This window comes from Eretmochelys imbricata, chromosome 7 (assembly GCF_965152235.1).
Source record: "Eretmochelys imbricata isolate rEreImb1 chromosome 7, rEreImb1.hap1, whole genome shotgun sequence".
In the NCBI taxonomy this organism is placed as follows: Eukaryota; Metazoa; Chordata; order Testudines; family Cheloniidae; genus Eretmochelys; species Eretmochelys imbricata.
The window spans coordinates 49,178,080-49,198,686 of NC_135578.1; positions in this window are offsets into that span (position 1 = coordinate 49,178,080).

Sequence of the window (20,607 nt, forward strand, 5' to 3'; positions counted from 1 at the left end):
TGGAGAACTCTTGAAAAGTCTTATCAGTTTAATATTTAATCCAAGAACAAGTATAAACTTAGCCATTATTCATAGCGAAAGAAAAACACACATGATAGAGAGAGAGGGTGAAAAGGGAAACAGGGCAAATTTCTCTCCTCTAAAGAGGGGGCAGTGACCAGGAGTAGCTCAGCACCAGTTCCAAGCCCCATGTGTCACTGGCATGAGGTCCTTAATGGGATACTTTTTTCTACCTTGCTTTGTTAACCTGCGCCCTGCGAGAGTGCCTGCCCCTTTAAATTCCAGCCCACCAGTGTCTGGCTCCTTGCAAAGCTGACAGCACCCCCTCGTGCAGATGCATCTGGGCTGTTTTACTCCTTTGCTGCAGTGACAAATGCCTTCTTAATGGGGGTTTATTATTGTAGGAAGCAGGAGGTGGCTCCAGCCAACTTTCTAATAGCAGCTGGGCCAAAAAATGTAGGGGAAAAACACCATTAATCACAGCTTCCTGGAGCCCAAACAGAGCTGCCCAATGGGCCCAATGCCAGGGAATCTGGGTCCCCGGACAAGCAGCAAAGTAGATGCAGCACATCACCTCCCAGCACCCAGTGTTCGTGGCAGCAGGCCCCAACAAGCATCCTCCCCCCCATTCATGGCCTGCCCGGGAAGGGCTCAGGTAGCATCCTGTTCCCACTGGAGGAATTGGCACCTGAGTTTCAGGGGCAGGTTTAGGGGTCGATGTTGTTCCAAGAGCTTCTGGATCTATCCCAGAGGCCATCCTGCTGCGACCTTACCTGCCACCCACACGGTCCTGGATGTCTCAGGTATCCTCCTCATCCCCACCCAGCCTGGCCATCACCTAGGTTCACCCATACAAGACACAGAGTTTTGCCATCTCCACCTGGACTGTCCCAATGGTCTTCTCCTGACGGAGCCCTTCTGGGGTTCTGGGGCTGTTGCAGAGGACGGGGAAGGAGGTGAAGTATGGGGGAGGAAGTGGGATACTTTTCAGCATCTTACAACTCTGGCGCATCCCAGCCCCCTGGCATGCCCCAGCACGTCCTAGGCAGGAAGGCCAGCACAACAACCACCTGGGAACAGGGGTGCTGGAACAATTTGTACAGTGGGAGTACTGAGAGTCATTAGACCAAACTGTAAACCCTCTGTATGATGGAAACCACTTCAAGCCAGGCAGCAACCCCAGCACCCCTAGTTTTAGCTCCTGTGCTTGGGAAGCAGGAACCCTGGGAGATCCCAGCTTGAGGAATGGGTTGCTGAGGTGCCAGTTCATGTCTGGGAACCCCATGGCTGATCCGGTTGTCCCTGCTGGCTCTCCATGGCTCCGACTTGCTTCCTCCCTGCTCTGAAATCAGGCAGGTTGTTCTGTGCTCCAAACTCCCTTCCAGCAGTGCTAGAAACAGAAAGGAAGAGTGGGAGAGGCTTGCTTGGGAGATATACCAACCCCGGGACATCTACCCAAGATGAGATGCTGTCAAGCTCCCCTGATTCCCCAGAAGTTGATTATCCCATGGAAACCTCTGCTTTTGCCAAGCCCTAGATCCCCCCATATCCCATAAAGGAGCCTGTTCCGTCACTTGAAGATGCCACAGCACAGATTGGCTGATGGATGCACTGATGGATGGATGGCTCATGGGCTTGCCAGCTTTTGCTTCTTTGGCCTCTGCTCTGTTTGTCTTGGCGGCTGTGCGCTGTCATCCCATCAGCAGTCTCCTGCATGAAGAGATAGGAAAGCCACAGGGTGTTACTGCAAGTCTAACATTTAAACGACTCCCCTGTCAGGGGCTGATGGATCTGATGCTGGGCAAAGAGTGAGAACAAGGGAATGGCCAAGGGAAGAGAGGAAAACCACACGCCCTAGGAGCAGTTAGAAGAGTTAAATCTGTCGAGCAGGGCCGAGCAACAATCAAGGCAGGACGGGCTCACACCCGGAAAACAGCTGTTGGGTATAATGCCACCAGGGAGGCAGTAGGCTTGCTTTGCATGGGAGTGAAATTAATAGGGGAATGGAGTTGTCTGAGGAAAATCTCTGACAGTGTGACCAACAAGACTATGGAATAGTAACACCCATCCTGTTGCTCTGACAGCTGACGCCAGTGTCCCGTTCTGATACCAGGGATGTCAGAAGGTCCAGAAAATATTTTTGGAAAGAAAAGAAATTATACATGTGACTGCTCCCTGGCACAGGAGGGGGGACTGGGGCTTGGGGCTGCAGCAAGGGGTGGGTGTTATGGGGAGGGGGATAAATGGGGATGGGAAGAGGGGTTGGGGGGTCCAGTAAGTGGAAGGGGAGGGATTAGGGGGATGAAGGGAGCAGAGGGGAGGGTTGGAGAATCTGAAGGGTAGCAGAGGAAGTTGGGGGCTTGGCTTGGGGTGGGGCTTTCAGCCTGGAATCTCCCCTTCCATGTGTGGGCTGGGATCTGAGGGAGCCCCACCCCTCTTCTGGGGTCTGAGCCCCTCTCTCAGCCCCTCCATGTGAGCTGGGATCTGGGGTCGGGGGGACTGAAAACGATGCAGATTTAAATATCTGAAATGCAGAAAATGAATAGTTTCGATACATGTCCCCCTGTGTGGGGTGAGGAACTGCTCAGTGTGTGTGGGAGGGGCCTGGTTTGGAGAAGGGGTGGACTGGGTAGACCTGGGGCATAGCTGGGGAAGCCTTGATGAAACAAGGGCGGGAGTCCCAGCTGTGCGGGGCAGTGGGAATGAGGGGCCCAGCTCAGGATGCAGCTCAGGCTATGTAACCTAGGTAGCACATGGCCCTTCAATAGGCAGCTGCCTGTGACATGTGCATGCAGCTGCACAGGGCAACAGACAGCATGGAGCAGCTTCTTACCTGTTACTGGCTTTTGCACAGCGACTAGTGGCTTAGTGGGGTGGGAAGGGCAGGGAGAGCTGTAAGTGTTGGTGTGGGGCTACAAGTTGTGGGACACAACAGGGTTGGGGGGAGGAGGGAGACACACCTGTCTTCTCTCGCATACTTAAAGTTACTGTAACCCTCATGTAATAAAACAGATTGCAAACAAGTCACAGCACGAGCATTATCCCCGTCCCACTACAGCAAAATGTACAGGAGCACTGAGGAATCACATAGCAACCAGGAGACCTACTGGAAAGACCTCTGGACTGGGACTATTCCTAGCTCTGTCACTGGCCTGCTGGGTGACCTTGTGCAAGTCACTTCATCGCTCCGTGCCTCAGTTTCCCCATCAGCATGCCTGCCTAGAGTGCACCAGGGTGCAGAACCTCTTCTGGCTTCTCCAGAACCTCCTGCTGAGGTTCTGGTAGGTCTTCTCCTCACACCACTCATTTATGCACACCCATTCCATGACCCCGCAATGTCATGAGACTTTCCATTCACCTTCCTCCTGGCACTGGCCTAGAGTCTCATCCCCCAGTCCAGGAGGAGGTGTTACAACAGGGACGTTCGCTGAGACTGTGGGGCTTGCTTCGGTTCCCTCATCATCTGACATATCTGGGCAGAGTTCCTGAGGGTGGCATCTTTTGGCTCCTTGAACTCCTTCGTGGAGCAGCAGGCACTGTCTGGGGTTCAATTCAGTGTTGATAAATGCAAAGTAATGAACACTGGTAAATATAATCCCAACTATACATATAAAATGATGGGTTCTAAATTAGCTGTTACCACTCGAGAAAGAGATCTTGGAGTCATCATGGACAGTTCTCTGAAAACATCCACTCAATGTGCAGTGGCAGTCAAAAACGCAAACAGAATGTTGGGAATCATTAAGAAAGGGATAGATAATAAGGCAGAAAATATCATAGTGCCTTCATATAAATACACGGTATGCCCATATCTTATACTGTGTGCAGATGTGGTCATCACCCCATCTCAAAAAAGATATATTGGAATGGGAAAAGATTCTGAAAAGGGCAACAAAAATGATTAGGGGTATGGAAAGGCTGCCATATGAGGAGAAATTAACATGACTGGGACTTTACAGCTTGGAAAAGAGACGACTAAGGGGTGGTATGATTGAGGTTTATAAAATCAAGACTGGTGTGGAGAAAGTAAATAAGGAAGTGTTATTTACTCCTTCTCATAACACAAGAACTAGGGGTCACCAAATGAAATTAATAGGCACAAGGTTTAAAACAAACACAAGGAAGTATTTTTTCACACAGTCCTGCTTCTGACCTTGCCAGAGGATGTTGTGAAGGCCAAGATTATAACAGGGTGTGATGTTATTGACATAAACTGTGACCATATAGATAACTGTTGCAACCACTATTATATATTTGCAGCAAATATTGTACAAAGGTTGTTGTGTTAGGTCTCTATGGAAAAGTTATGATTTGCTGGTTATGATTATGTTGTCTGTATGTGTGTATCATTTTTGTAGTTGAAGTTATGAATATTGGCTATGTTCTTGTATCTCAATGTGTTTTGATTCTAAGTAGCCTCAGTGAAGCCTTTGATCAGCTTCTTGAGAAAGAACTATTCTCAGTAAGTGCCCAGTCAAGAAACACTTAACTGACAATGAACTTTGGGAGACGCCAATCCGCATCTGAGCTTTCCTGGGAACATTCAAACTAACATGTAAACAATATAAAGAAGGCCTGTAAAGAACTGTCATGCATGGACATGGGACTTGCCCATGTGACTCAAAACTCCATCTTGCTGCTGTGATCTTTCACAGGGCAGAGGATATAAAAGGCTCTGGAAATCCCTCCATTTGCTCTTCAATCCTACTTCTGATCTCTGGAGGGACTTTGCTACAAACTGAAGCTCTGAACAAAGGACTGAATGACCCATCCCAGCTGTGGATGTACTCCAGAGACTTGATTTGAACCTGCAGTTTATTCTATCACTACTACAAGTCTGAACCAAGAATTTTGCCATTACTGTATGTAATTACTTGTATATTGACCTGGGTCTGGGACTTGGTCTTTTGGGATCAGGAGAACCTTTTTCTATTACTGGGGTATTGGTTTTCATAACCATTCATCCCCATAACGAGTGGCACTGGTGGTGATACTGGGAAACTGGAGAGACTAAGGAAATTGCTTGTATGAGTTCTGGATAGCCAATGGGGTAAAACCGAAGTCTTCTCTGTTTGGCTGGTTTGGTTTGCCTTGGTGTGCAAAGGAACCCCAGCCTTGGGCTGTAACTGCCCTACTTTAAGCAATTTTTCCTGAATTGATACTCTCAGAAGTGTCCCACCAAAGGCAGCACCATTACACATGGTTCAAAAAAGAGCTAGATAAATTCATGGAGGATAGGTCCTTCAGTGGCTATTAGCCAGGATGGGCAGGGATGGTGTCCCTAGCCTCTGTTTGCCAGAAGCTGGGAATGGGTGACTAGGAATGGATCACTTGATGATTACCAGTTTGTTCATTCCCTCTAGGGCACCTGGCATTGGCCACTGTCAGAAGACAGGATACTGGGCTAGATGGACCTTTGGTATGACCCAGTATGGCCATTCTTATGTTCTCTGCTATGTGTCCCCATCTGGTGTTTTGAACCTTTGACCCTCATTCCTGGCCCTATTTTTCCATTTTCACTGTCCCATAATTTGTTGCATTCTGTACCCCTCCCTTCAAGGGATGGCCTTTTGTTTTGGGGTCCTGGACCCACCCTCCCAGGATTCAAATAGGCCAGCACCTTCCATTGTTTCCACAATCCAAGCCAGAAATCAGTTCCCCTCCCACGCGTTATTATAAACTGAGCATTCCCCCAGGAACTCCTGATCTGCTGGCACAAACCTGATGCTGCGGGTATCTGGCATAACCTCACGGGTATTTAGGACAAAAGCCATCACACCACCCTCGAAGAAGTGCATCTGTACGGGACCCCCATGGTTCTGATGGGGAGGCTGCTAGAGAGACCCAGGTACCTATTAGAAATCCAAGCCTGTTAAGGGAAGAAATGGCCACTTAAGACACCCAAACCCCTTAAGTCTGTCCTGCAGCAGGGCCATGCAATAGCAACACAGTTATGATTTAGGCATTTCAGTGTTTGTGCTTCCAATGAAATCAGTTTTTAAAAACACATTCGATTTTTTTTCACTGCAGGGCAGTGAAAGGTGCCTTAAATTGGCATGTCAGACCTTAACATGTTTGGATTTCTTTAGGGTTAAATTTAAGGGGAGATCAGATTGGATGATCCCAGTGGTCTTGTCTGGCTGTGGAATCTATGAAAAATAGCAATGTGTTTTTTGCAGAATTTTTATCCTAAAATTATCAGGGTTCCCCCCAGTACCCCCTTTATTTCCTCCTTTCTCCTCACTGGGTGAGCTTGGACTGTTAAGAGGGTCAGCTCAGACACTGACCTAGATGAGTTAACTACTTCCAGGGCTACACGTACTTCTGGTTGAGAACTACTGATTTAGATAATACTTAGCCCTGCCTTGATTGAGTGCAGGGGACTGAACTAGATGATCTCTCAAGGTCCTTTCCAGTCGTACGATTCTATGATGAAATACAGAGGGATTCAGAGCTGCTAGCAAAGCATGCTGGGTATAAAAGACCTGCTGTCCTTAGGCTGGGGGAGATGATGCTGAGAGTTTTCTGCCTAGGAGCTGGCTTGGTCAGGCCAGGCTGATCCTGCCAAAGGGAAAGGAGCTGAAAGCAGAATCCTGGGAGGCAGACTGGAGAAGAACTGAGTAAACGACAGCGTGGGAGCCCTATGTGAAGAGGGGTGAACCCAGGAGGACAAAGGGAGATGTTCTCCTCAACCCTGCTGTGGGGCTGCTGTGCCAAGAGTTCTCTGTGTTCCTTTTGCACTGTTGTTCCCCCCCTGGAAGGGGGAGGTTTTGGTTCAGAGGGTTAAACTACCCAACCAACAGGGGAAACTGAGGCACTGGCCCTTCCTGATGGTAAGTGGCATTGTGTCTCTTCCTTTTCTCCCTGCCCCCCCCATTTTGCCACTGAAAATGGGGGAGGGGAAAACTGGAATTTGGGGAGGGGATGTTAACTTTTTGTGTGTGGGGGGGAACAAAACTTTTTGAAAAATAACTTTTCCCCTAAAAAGGCTTCTTTTGGTTTGTTTTTCTACTGAGAAATTTGTGTTTGGAAAAATGCTGAGCAGGTCAAATGTACGCATGGCCACATTTGCTGCCTACCTGGGGGAGAAAAAAACCCAGCCACTGTTTTAATGAACCCACTGAGCAAAACAAACCCTCGTTGAGCCTGATGATGATGAATCACTGGTCCCAGGAAAGCAAAGCACAAGGCTTGCAATGTCTTATTCAATCCCTCTGAGTGACAAGAGGGTGAGATCGGGCCTGGAGGATTTATATCTGATGAGAGACTTTTCCTGCAGCGTGCTGGAATATAAACTCCTTACTCTGACTTCCCCAGCCCTAGACGCACTGAAGCCAACAGATGGTTAACCCCAGTGATGGACAAGTCAGCAGGAGCATTGTGGTTTGACCAGGAGAAGGACCTGTTGCAGATTAGAGGGTTAATTGGTAACATGTCCTGTTAAGGAGCTTGGTGCCCCTACTATCCTCTCCCTTCCCTTTACCCTGGGACACTCGGCTGCTTGAATGGGTTGCTGTGACCCCTCTGGGGGTCAGAGGTTGAATTGTAGGAAACACTTACTAACTCTCAGGGTGGTGGAGCTCCGGACCAGGCAGCCAGGGGAGGTTGTGGAATCCCCATCAGTGGAGGGTTTTTAAGAGCAGGTTGGACAAACATCTCTCAGCGCTGATCTAGATTGACTTGGTCCTACCTCAGCACAGGAGGCTGGACGAGATGACCTCTCGAGGTCCCTTCCAGCCCTGCATTTCTAGGGTTTTCTGATCAATTGGGAACAGACCCCAAGTTTCCTCTCCGACTCAGGAACCAAATACGATGGCTGATTTTGGCCAATAGGTTCCTCACAGGCCTTCCACTCTGGCTCCTGCTTGCCCCGCTGAGTTCAGCAGCTGGTCCGGTGAGCCCCAGAGTTGCATGGAGCTGCCTGTTCCCTGCCCCAGCCTTCCCCTGAACTGCCCAGCCCAGCTTCCCCTGGCCTCTCATACATGGCACTGCTTGCTCCCTGCATGGGACCCCCAGCATCTCAGCCAACCCCAGCAGTTGCTACCCTGAGCCCTGTGAGCTGCTGTTTTAACAAAAAGAAAAGGAGTACTTGTGGCACCTTAGAGACTAACCAATTTATTTGAGCATGAGCTTTCGTGAGCTACAGCTCACTTCATCGGATGCATACCGTGGAAACTGCAGCAGACTTTATATACACACAGAGAATATGAAACAATACCTCCTCCCACCCCACTGTCCTGCTGGTAATAGCTTATCTAAAGTGATCATCAAGTTGGGCCATTTCCAGCACAAATCCAGGTTTTCTCACCCTCCACCCCCCCACACACACAAAGCCTGGATTTGTGCTGGACATGGCCCACCTTGATTACCATGCACATTGTAGGGAGAGTGGTCACTTTGGATGCGCTATTACCAGCAGGAGAGTGAGTTTGTGTGTGTATGGGGGTGGGGGGGTGAGAAAACCTGAATTTGTGCTGGAAATGGCCCACCTTGATTATCATGCACATTGTAGGGAGAGTGGTCACTTTGGATGAGCTATTACCAGCAGGAGAGTGAGTTTGTGTGGGGGGGGGGGTGGAGGGTGAGAAAACCTGGATTTGTGCTGGAAATGGCCCAACTTGATGATCACTTTAGATAAGCTTTTACCAGCAGGACAGTGGGGTGGGAGGAGGTATTGTTTCATATTCTCTGTGTGTATATAAAGTCTGCTGCAGTTTCCACGGTATGCATCCGATGAAGTGAGCTGTAGCTCACGAAAGCTCATGCTCAAATAAATTGGTTAGTCTCTAAGGTGCCACAAGTACTCCTTTTCTTTTTGCGAATACAGACTAACACGGCTGTTACTCTGAAACCTGCTGTTTTAACATATCCCTCTCCACTGTGATTTGCCCCCCTGGCTCAGACAGAGAACTCTAACTTCCCCTCCAAGTTTGTCCAGCAAGTCTCGGTCAGATCCACCCCCCCAAGGGTCAATGGTTCCATCCCCTGTAGGCGTTTCAGAGCAGCCGCTCCTCCCAGCGCTGCCAGACTGACTGAGCCAGTTCAGGCCAGACACGGTGGGTGGGGGTGGGAAGCACAGCAGCTGCCTGGGGACCGCCCAGGGGACAATTCCCTAAAGCAGCTATGGGGTGGGGTGAGGAGTGGTTTGCACAGGCCTGGACACCCTCTCCCACAGCTGCCTCCTGATGCCCTGATCTCCCTCTGCCATCCCAGGCAAGGTGGGGTTGCCAGGTCCCCTCCATTCCTGGGCCTGCTCAGCACCTCTCTGTCCTCCTCAGATTTCCCCCTAAACCTCCCCAGGAAGTTCCCCTTCTGTTTTCACACAGTCCTTGCCCCTCCCCCAGTCTCTGCCCCCACTTTGTCCCCAGTTTCCAACTCCTCCCGTGTCCCCAGCATCACCTGTCCTGGGGACACCTCACCCCACTCTGTCTGGCTCATGGGAGGCTGGGGTCTCAGCTGTGGAGTGGTTCCCCAGAGAGCGGCTCCAGCAGGGGGTTGCAGCGCCAGGTCAGACAGGGCCCCTTGGCAGTGATCTTTCCCCAGGCCACCTTGGTGCAGGGCAGAGGCTGCTCAGTGCCTGGTGATGGGAGAGGAGGAGATGCAGGGGAAGGGCAGGCTGGGAGCAGCAGGGCCAGCGCTGCGCTGGTGGCTGCTCAGGGGGAGGAAGGCGGGTTTGGAAATTAACCTGTCTGTGTCTCAGCTTCCCCTCCGTTCCCAGCCTTCTCTCTGCAGGGCTCACTGGGCAAGTGCCAGGCCTTGCCCCTGGAAAGCGCTGGTCCTTGGGGGACGCTGCCGCCACTGGCTGCTCCCCCTAGTCCGTGTGGCCATGGGGGGGGGCTCTGCTGCATTCGGCTGGAGGCCGCCCTGGGACCCGACGCCAGCGATGGGGCCCAGCAGAGTGTTCCCTAAGCAGGCTGGACTGGTGGGGACGTCCTGACGGCTGGATGCCCCATATTCAGTCTCTATCCAGGGCCTGGCACCCTTCCCAGCAGAGAGGGGCTAGTGTCATGCTGGGGTTTGGTTCCCTACACAGTAAACCCCATGCCAACGGTTACATGTGGGTATCCAAAGCACAATTGCCCATGGCAATGACTGTGTCTGGCTCCCCCCCACCCTGACTTTTTTTCTCTTTTACAACTTTCTAGTGACCTTTTTCTTTCATTTTCAAAAATTCTGAAAAATTGAACCATTTTTAATGTGCAAAACATGATCAGGTGACTAAGTACAAACCGTTCATTACATTGCAATTTTTTTAAAACAGTTTGGAAACTTTGGGACCAAGGGCATGTGTGGCTGGGCTAGCCTTAACTTAAACTAGTTTATGTGCTCATCCTGCCAGCAGTGGTGATGCGGAGTGTGTGGGGGTGGACTTCAGATCTAGGCAATGCTAGAGGAGAAGGGGGAAGAGGTGTTGGGACAGGGATGTGGGCAGGACCTTGGACTGGGAGAGGATGGGCAGAAGCCAGGTGTGTGGGGTGGAGGGTAGGTGTGGGGCTGGGGCTGGAGCTGGGGAAGGCAGGTGAGAGGACAGGGACAGGAGCTTGCAGTGTGGGTATAGGAGCAGCAGAAAGGGGCTCTGGGTGGTTGGCTGGTTACAAATACAGCTGGATGGCAACATTTTTCAGCCAAAACTTTTTTTGGCAAACAAGTCAGATTCAGTGACAGCAAAATGCTTCGTGAATTGGGATCCGTTTCGACAAATTGTTCATCTTGTGGGGGCAGAGAGAGAGAGAGTGTGTGTGTGTGTGTGTGTGTGTGAAGCAAATAAAAATGGAAACTTTCTCTCTTTTTCAGAATTTCTGATTGGAACGACTTTGTCTCAGATTTTTCTTTAATTTTCTTTAAAAATGCCAAAAAGGCTTTAAAAGCTCAAACTAGAAACAATTTTTTTTTCAGCCTGCTGAAAATCCCACCAAACATTTGTTTGGTTTAGTTTTTCAGAACTGCCAGTGAACCAGAAAAGGTGTCATTCTCCTAGCTCTAGTTACAGGCGAGGCCATTGTCCGCTCTCCTAAAGACAATTACAAAAATAAGCCTCAGGAAATGTCTTTTCTCTAAGATGACGCAATGAGCAATAACCCAGTCCCTGCACTACCCTGGAGGGGCCAGGACAGGCCAACAAAGGGAATGACTAACAGGAACATCGTGGATTCCCAATCTTTAACAATCTCCCTCAAAGACAGTTCCTGGGGGGGATTCTCCGCTATGAACATGTGGGTTTGTTCCTCCTTGTCCAGCCCTGGGGGCGGGATCTGTGGGAAATCCCCTTCCCCCTGGGCCTGCTCTTGGCCTCCCTCATGGAGGGTTGAGGGGAGCCGGACTGTTCTCATCCTTGTCTTTCCTGTGCTCTGCAGAGGCCTAAACCTGGATTGAGTCCCCTGAAGGTGTGGGGGAATGACACCTTTCCAGCATGTTGAGATGCAGATGCTGGGGAGCCAGGCTGCTGACTCAACACAGATAAAGCTGGTGCCTGGGGACAGAAATGTTCATTTCGCTCTGGCTGATACAGGCACTGTCCTGCCTGCCTCTTCCTCATCACTTCTCCTCTAGACCCTGATCTGCAAACACTCATGTGTCAGGCTGGCTGACACATCAGTGAGTTCAGCCCATTGGAGTCAGTGGGATGACACACAGGAGTCCAGTGAGCGTGTGCATAAGGACTCATGGGACCAGGGCTCTTGTCCCTACACAAACACTGCCTGTGTGACAGATCAGGCTGCACAAATACAACCACCCCGACCCACACCCAGCTGCTTATAATGGAGCGACACACAGGCCACATGATTTTGCTTGTCATATGTAGCACCTTTGTCATTACTTCACTATGGACTTCCCAGTTCTTTAATACCTGGGCTGGTGGTGGTTGCACAATGTGATGTTTGTGCTGAAATACAGCTCACATTGCAAGGTCACAGCCTGCAATAAGTCCACATAAATCATATCAGCTGCCTTTCCTTTGGCCGCTACTCAGTTAACTCTGTTTTCTAGCAAGTTGGAGAAACTTTATTTTCCCCAATAGAAACTGTGCTGGGTTGGCTCTGCCTCCTGCTCCTCTATCTCTGCCGCTCGAATGATCATTTCAACTCATTTACCCGCTACTGGAGTGAGGTTTAACTGGTCCGTAACCCCTACGAACACCCTAGCACCACAATGCTGGTGATCTTCTCATTTTCGAGTAGTGCAGACGAGTTGAGTAGTAGATGAGGTCATGTTTTGTTAGTAGCTGTGGTGAAGACTGAAGCATTGATGTCCTGCGGTGTCCTCCTCATGGATCACTCCTGCTTGCCCTGCAGACCTAGCAGGCTTCCTCCTTCTGACCTGCTTAAAAAGTCCATTTTTGCTTGGAGCAGCCCATTTCCTATCTTCTCAGTGACCTTCCTGACAGGCAGGTAAAGGACTGTTGGGGAAGCTAGACAAGATGGTAACAAGAGACTTTTTTAGGACATCACTGACCTTCCTCACATCACATCCTGCCTGCTCAGAAGGCGTCCACCATTTCCTGGGCATGGAACCGGGGCTTGCTGGTGACCTTCGCCAGCCAGGAGGTCACTAGCCCACTGCCCAAGGGGTGGGTTTGAGACCACTAGTCACCCACTTGGAGCCTGGCAAGAGAGAACTCCTTCCTACACTGATACAGTCATGCCACTGGGGGGCCAGACTGAAAAGCAGCTCTGTGGTTGGAGGGGGCTATCTCAGGCTGCAGACAGTCTAGCCTTGCATACCCATGCCCAGCCCAAAGCAACTCTTCACCCTTGTGATGGAAGACACCAGAAACAGCTTTCTTGGCCTGTTTGAGAAGGTGTGAATATGTCCACATGGATTCCAAATAGAGTCCCCGATTAGACCCTTGGCCTCCTGTGAGGCTCTTGTGTCCTGCCCAGCTGCTTCCCCTCTTACAAGTCACCAATAACGCAGTGAGTCCTGCAAGGACAAGGTGGGCCAGCAGGGGGCTTTGGTATCTTGTCAGAGCTGGTGGACGGCAGATGACGATACAGCTCTGCCAGCTCGTCACAAGAATTAACCATGGTAGGATGCACAGAACCTTCTCCATCTCTGCGGGAGTCACTCTGTGGCCAGACTGCGAAGGGGCATCCAAACATGGCCTCCACCTCTCGCTCTCCGGAGGGCTGACTACACAAGATGGAGATCCAGCCATGGCCAAAAGGACTTCCTGACCAAGAGAAGGCCAAGCCACGACTTCCCTGTATGATGGGGTCTTCCTATGTTAACCTGAGACAGGAGAGTAGAAGCTTCGGCCTCCATAAACTCCTGGGCCCATGGAGATGGAATTGTCACATTTATGGGGTTTTAGTCTCTCACTGTCATGAGCCTGGCAGCTCCATTGCCAAAGGGGTGCAGCTTCTGTGTCTCTGCATCCAGAGCAGGCTGGGAAGAAGCGGAGCAGCAGGAAGTGCAGGTTGGACATGGGAACTATTTTTCAGGTTGCTGAACTAAAAGCAGCCAGACCCCTGAGGTACAAAGCCTGTTGTGAAGGGCCCTCCACCCTGAGAGCATGAGCAGAGGAGGCTGGGAAGGTGGAGCATAGGACTGGGATGGACTCCAGAGCAGGGGGAAAAACCACACAGCCTCCTAGATGAGACTCAGTTGCCCCTTTTAGATACCTCTCTTGCAAAATTTCCCACTCTGGAGGGGTCAACCAGAATCTGCTATGATAGTGGTGGGACCCTTCATGGGGCCAGTGATTGGCTTTGGAAAGGATTTTTAATGAATTTTAGGGGCCCTCTCATACTGCCTGCCATCGTCAGGGCCAGGCTGGTCCTGGAGAACCCACCACCTCTTTGTGCCCCCCTGTCAGGAGCAATTAGTCTATCCTTGGTGACTCCCAAAGTGACCTAATGAGCTCTTAATGACCCAGCCCCTTGCCTCACTCCAGCAGGGAGGATGCTCTTTCATCTGGCATCTTCCCAAAGAGCCATGAGATTGCCGCAGGGGGAGCGGACATGCCTCTGCTCTGACAGCTCCAGCAATGAGTGTGTCCCAGAGTGACACGCATATGGGGGACCCCCTAGCTTGCAGGGACAGTGGGTGGGATTGTGGGGAGTGCAAAGCCACATGGATGAGGGATCATGGATAGGAACTTGGAATTGGGAGGAACTAAAATACAATGGGACATAGGAATCAGTAGTGCAGGGATTCTCAGCTGGAGGGGTGCAACCGTCCTGCCCTTCCCATACTGGATGGAAGGGGAGGGCCAGCTGGATCCCAGTTAAAAGGGATGGGGAGTAACTAGATCCCACCAGGGACGGGGGAAGGACTAAGATAGTTTGGGCTTGAGGGGCACTGACTGAGCTGTGTGTGTGTGTGAGCCAAGGACTGGAACAGTGGCAGGGGGGCTGCAGGTTTTGGCAGAGGTGCCATGACAGTGAGGGAGCCCATGACTGGAATAAGTGGGGGGGGGGGGGGGAGACTCTGGATCAGCAGTGAGCTGTCCGGCAGAGGGGAGGGGCACCAGAGGTCTGGAGTCACAGGTGGGCACTGTGGGCTAGGCCGGAGGCTCACTAACCTCAGTCACTAACCCTAAGTCTGGAAATGAGCAAAGTGTCCTGGGTGTTCCTGGCCTTGTGCTGCCATGCAGGGGGAGAAAGGGACCACCCCTTCGGCCAGCTACCAACACTGCAACTAACCGGGCAGAAGGACACAGCCTATATGAGGCCATCATGCCCCATGCACCTATGGGTGGATCCACCCCATCCCAATGCATGAGCCAACATTGCTTCTCTGGGGGGATCAGACCATGCCCAGAGTAGAGTGGGTACAGGGTACTACCTTTCTGCCCCGCCCAGGGCATCACAGTGCCCCTTGTGCAGGGCAAAGCCACCCCTGCAACCTTTAACCTGTTAATTCCCTTATGGGCAAACAAATATTCAGTCTTTTGTAATAAGTTTCCCCACCACTAGTGCAGGCTAGAGACATGCAGCTCCCTGGAACAGGTACCTCCCCACTGCTGAAGTGTCTCACTGCCTCCTATTCTCTAATGGGCTGAGGCACAGGGGTATGTCTATGCAGAAAAAACACCCCCGGGATGGCAAATCTCACCATGTGGGTCAACTGGCTCACAGGGCTAGGCAGCGTAGCCACTTGGGTTGGAGTCCCAGCACTGAGCGCCTCCCCGGATTTCAGAGTCAAGTCTCCACCCCAAGCATTTGCTTTTACCCCTGCAGCATAAACTGCAGTCAGCCAGACCTGCTGCTGGGAGCCCTTTTTTGTTTGGCTGTGTAGATGTACACAGCCTGGCTAAGTAACTGGCCCCCATTCACACATGGAGTTGTTGGTGGAGCAGGGACCAGGTCTCCAGCATGCCAGGCCAGTACCCAAACCACTGGGCTTCCCCAGCTCAGCTGTTCTCAGTGGTGGCAGATGACAGAACAAGGAGCAATGGTCTCAAATTGCTCTTGCTGGGTTTACTGAATTTGGGGCAAAATCCCCTTGCCCCGAGGCCTAGGCACTATTTAGCTAAGTGTGTAAGTGGCACATCAGCGATGCCTAACTCTTGTGCTGGTGAATTTCACTCGTCTTCACCCTTGTCCTGCCTGGCCGCTGCCTTTGTCTCCTCCATTGCATTTGTACACACGCCTGGCTCGGTCTATATGGTCTTTTGGGCACTGACTGCATTTCTTTCACATCAGCGTCCCACCTTGTGACATTGCAGTGCTATAAATATTAAACAGTAATAAGCCTGCGTTGGCATCTGCAGCAACTCATTAGACTAGTCTGTGTGGCCCACGCTAGAAGAGTGCCGGTCTCTGTCCCCACTAGTGCCTGGGCCATAGAAGAGTTTAATCAGCCTGTTACAGGTGCTGGTCAGGTACTTTGTCCTTAGCCTGGTCAACAGAGGTGCCTGTTTGTAGATTGCGGGTTCCAGCCCTACTGTCAAGCCAAGGGGGGTGGTTACACAAGCAGCATGTTATTGTGGGGACTAGTCTTCAAACAGCTTCCAAAGCCCTGTGTGGGCAAACTAATTCCCAGACACCCGGTTGTGTTAAACCCAAATTAAGCCTGGTGCGTGGGATTTTCAAGAGCATGTGATGAAAATTTTCCCCCATTAAAAGAAACTCCAACCCCATTGCAATCTCCAAGAGCCCGTACACCTGCCTTACTATATGTTGCTCGTCTCTTGCATGTTTCAAGGTTTGAGATGCTCTTGTCCGGGCATCTCGTGTTTGCATTCAGCTACAGATCGGATCCAGATGTTTGCAGAGTGGGCAAGGGCTTCTGTGGGGATCGGGAGAGCAGCAGGCATCTGCGTGAGGAGATGGGTGTGCTGAAGAAACACAGAGTAATAATTCCTAGCACTTCTCAGCAGTAGAGCTGAGAGCACTTCACCAAGGAGGTTAGCATCCCCATTTCACCAAGGGGGAAACTGAGACAACATGACTTGCTCACGGTCAATCAGAAAGCTAGTGGTAGAGCTGGGATTAGAACCCAGGGGTGGCTCCATCCACTAGGCCACACTGCCTGTCTCACAAGTCAAAAGTAAGGGTGATGTTAAACGAGGTTTAGGATGGACATAAACCCTCCAGCTTCAAAGCATAAATCAACCTGTAACTAACAGGGCGCTAAGAAGGCACTTTCCCTGGGGGCAGGATATCCCATAAGTACCTCCTGCAAGGTTTCTTGCCCCTTCCCCTGAAACGTCTGGTGCTGGGCTGGCCTAGGTGGACCCAGTGTCCAGTCTTTATCGTGTTTGCCCAGAAGCCCCTCCGGCGGCAACAGTGCTACTTTATTTGCTGTACAACCAACCGCTGCGTCACCAAGCATGGGACGGGGTTTCGTGGCCAGTTGGCTAGAGGTCAGAGTAGATGATCTGGGGATGTTTAGCCTGCGGAAGAGAAGAATGAGGGGGGATTTGATAGCTGCTTTCAACTACCTGAAAAGGGGTTCCAAAGAGGATGGATCTAGACTGTTCTCAGTGGTAGAAGAGGACAGGACAAGGAGTAATGGTCTCAAGTTGCAGGGGGGGAGGTTTAGGTTGGATATCAGGAAAAACTTTTTCACTAGGAGGGTGGTGAAACACTGGAATGCCTTACCTAGGGAGGTGGTGGAATCTCCTTCCTTAGAAGTTTTTAAGGTCAGGCTTGACAAAGCCCTGGCTGGGATGATTTAATTGGGGATCGGTCCTGCTTTGAGCAGGGGGTTCAACTAGATGACCTCCTGAGGTCTCTTCCAACCCTGATATTCTATGATTCTATGATCTGGAGGTATCTTCTGGGCTTCAACTTTAGGACTGTAAGTAGCCCAACTTGGCTACCTCTGGTTTTAGGTTGGGATTACACAAGGAATAAAACGTGGGGAGGCGCAGGCCCCTTTGAAGATGAATCCCATGGGAAAATGTTGCTTTGCCCTGGAGGAAGTCCTGATCAATGTAATGGCTGCAGGGTCAAAGAAAAAGCCACAGAAGCTTCATCCTCCTCCTGACTGTGGTGGGGAGAGAAGCCATGAAATCACCTCTGCAGAGGAGGCTGAAAGAGACGAGGTGGGTGTGTTTGTACAGGAATCTGAAAAACACCGGGAAAGACAATAACATCTGAAGGGCATCAACTCCTCGCTTGCGCCCAGCCCCACGGAGAGCAGATCCGCATGGAACATCGCTTGAAAGTAAAACTGTGCATCTGAAGAGCTGAGTCACTGATAATGGAGGGGATTGTTTGTGGGGGATTGATAACCTCATCTGGAAGCAGCGATAACAGATCCAGACTTGATATTAACTAACGCAAGAGACAGCTAAAGAGCTGCAGGAGTTACTGGCTCATCCATAATACCCCACCTACTTCTTATCGGATAAGTGTCATTCATAAAGTGGTTGCTAAGAAGAGTGCAGGTCATGGAAAATGAAAAGAACCAATAAGCCATAGGGAAAAAGAGGGGTGGGGAAGGATGTGGTACTAAACACCCCAGAAATAAATGCCCGGACTGTGAGAAGGCCTGCAGAAGCTGTGCCAGGAGGAATCAGTTTCCAGAGGTGTGTAATGCAAATCATGTGCGTGCAATCACAGGATGGGAAGACACCAGTCGAAGACTTGGGCTGAAATTCACCTCGGTGCAAAGAGCCAGCACCGAGCCCAGACACCACCGAAGGGCTAGACTGCGGGCCTGCTGCACACAGTGAATTTCACTCTGGCTGAGCTGTGGGGGGAAGGTGTCCTGTGTCCATGCTTAGGCAAATTAAGACTAAAAGGTAGCTGGCCGGCCTGGCCTGTGGACATCAGATCCAAGCGCCTGAGGCCCTACCTACAGCAGGACACCACCCACACACTGGGCTCCTGACTTATCCCCTGCCTAGCACCGGGATAACCTCATTGACACCAGTGGGTCTACTCCTGATTTACACCAATGTAAGCAAAAGGAGAATCAGGCCCCTAGGCAGTTTTGAATTCATTAATCTGGTGCTGAAATGAACCCCTGGGCAAAGGGCCTTCGGAGAGGCTCCAAAGATGTTAGTTTGTATGGCATTAGCACCCCGTTGTAGACCAGGCTCCCATTGTGCATAGCCCTTGAGATGGTGTCACCAAGACCAGTAAGGATTGCTTCCCACAATTATAAATTAGGTGCATGCAAGTGAAGCAACTTGCCCAGCACTACCTGGCAATCAAGTGGGGTCTAAAACTCACAGCTGGTTTCCATGCCCTACTCGCTAGCTCCATCTGCTTCCCTTGAATGCCCTCTTGGAACAAATCGGCACTTGAAAAAAACAGTTCCCTCCAGCTAACCTGTTCCTCTCCCTGCGAGGATCAGCAGCAGGGCAGATTGAACTGTGTGCTGCCTTTTCCAGGCACATGGCCGGCCTGAGCCAAAGTCGGCAGGCCTCTGTGACACGACTGTCCCCCATCTAGCTCCTATTCCTGCCATCACCAGTGTCCTACTGCCTCACATGCATCAATGATCTTCTCCGCACAACGCTCAGTGAGATTGGCCAGCACTAACCAATTTAGAGGAGGAGAGGAGAGTTTCAGGCTGTTATTAATGATGATGATGATTAAGTATTTATATTATGATAGTGCCCAAGAGCCCCAATCGTGGCCAGAACCCCACTGCGCCAGGTGCTGTACAAACACAGAACCAAGTGCTGGCTCTCACCTCAGAGATCTGCCAATCTAAGTGTAGGACAAGAGACCACCGGGAGCAGTGAGTATGATGGGCAGTAGTTACAGCACGCCAGCACCTAACCATTGTCAAGGTTGCACAGCAAGTCTGCAACAGAGCTGAACCCAGATCCCCTGATTCCCAGGCTTGCTGTGACCACACACAATCCTTCCCACACACACATGCAGGCTGCAGGAGGAAGGGTTTGGTCATGAGTGTCTACAAGTTCCAGGCCAAACCCCTCCGGTGCTGCATGGCAGGGGCTGTTCGTGTCCGTTTTGCGGAGGTGAGCACACATGACATCGTGGAGGAAAAGGAAGTAGAGGAATTAGACAGCTCTGAGTCAGGGAAATGCTTAGAGACTTCAAATCCAATGTCATGACCTCTCAGCCACAATTATATCGCGCGAGAGACCCATACAAACCAGTATGTGCATGACCCAGCTGTGGTCTCACAAGAGCACTGGGATTCGCACATACCAGGAAACCTTCAGCAAGAGCCACCCTCTGACTGGGCTGAGTGTTGGAGCAGAGCTGTACAGCGATAGGACTTATTACTATTTATTACTTGTTTTACCATAGTGCCTTGGTCATGGACCAGTACCACCTGTGCTAGGCGCTGTACAGACAGAGTACTAAAGGACAGTTGCTGCCTCAAAAGATTAACCACATGGCTTCCACTTAACCACACATCCATCCTCCCACACCTACGTGGTACCAAGCAGAGTGCTCCAGGGGTCGGTCCTGGGGCCGGTTTTGTTCAACATCTTTATTAATGATCTGGATGATGGGATTAATTGCACCCTCAGCAAGTTCGCAGATGACACTGAGCTGGGGGGAGAGGTAGATATGCTGGAGGGTAGGGATAGGGTCCAGAGTGACCTAGACAAATTAGAGGATTGGGCCAAAAGAAATCTGATGAGGTTCAACAAGGACAAGTGCAGACTCTTGCACTTAGGAAGGAAGAATCCCATACACCGCTATAGGCTGGGGACTGATTGGCTGAGCATCAGTTCTGCAGAAAAGGACCTGGGGATTACAGTGGCCGAGAAGCTGGATATGAGTCAGCTGTGTGCCCTTGTTGCCAAGAAGGCTAACGGCATATTAGGCTGCATTAGTAGGAGCATTGCCAGCAGGTCAAGGGAAGTGATTATTTTCCTCTATTCGGCACAGGTGAGGCCACATCTGGAGTATTGGGCCCCCCTCTATAGAAAGGATGTGGACAAATTGGAGAGAGTCCAGCAGTGAAAATGATGAGGGAGCTGGGGCACATGACTTATGAGGAGAGGCTGAGGGAACTGGGCTTGTTTAGTCTGCAGAAAAGAAGAGTGAGAGAGATTTGGTAGCAGCCTTCAGCTACCTGAAGGCGGGGTTCCAAAGAGGATGGAGCTCAGCTGTTCTCAGTGGTGGCAGATGACAGAACAAGGAGTAATGGTCTCAAGTTGCAGTGGGGGAGGTCTAGATTGGATATTAGGAAACACTATTTCACTAGGAGGGTGATGAAGCA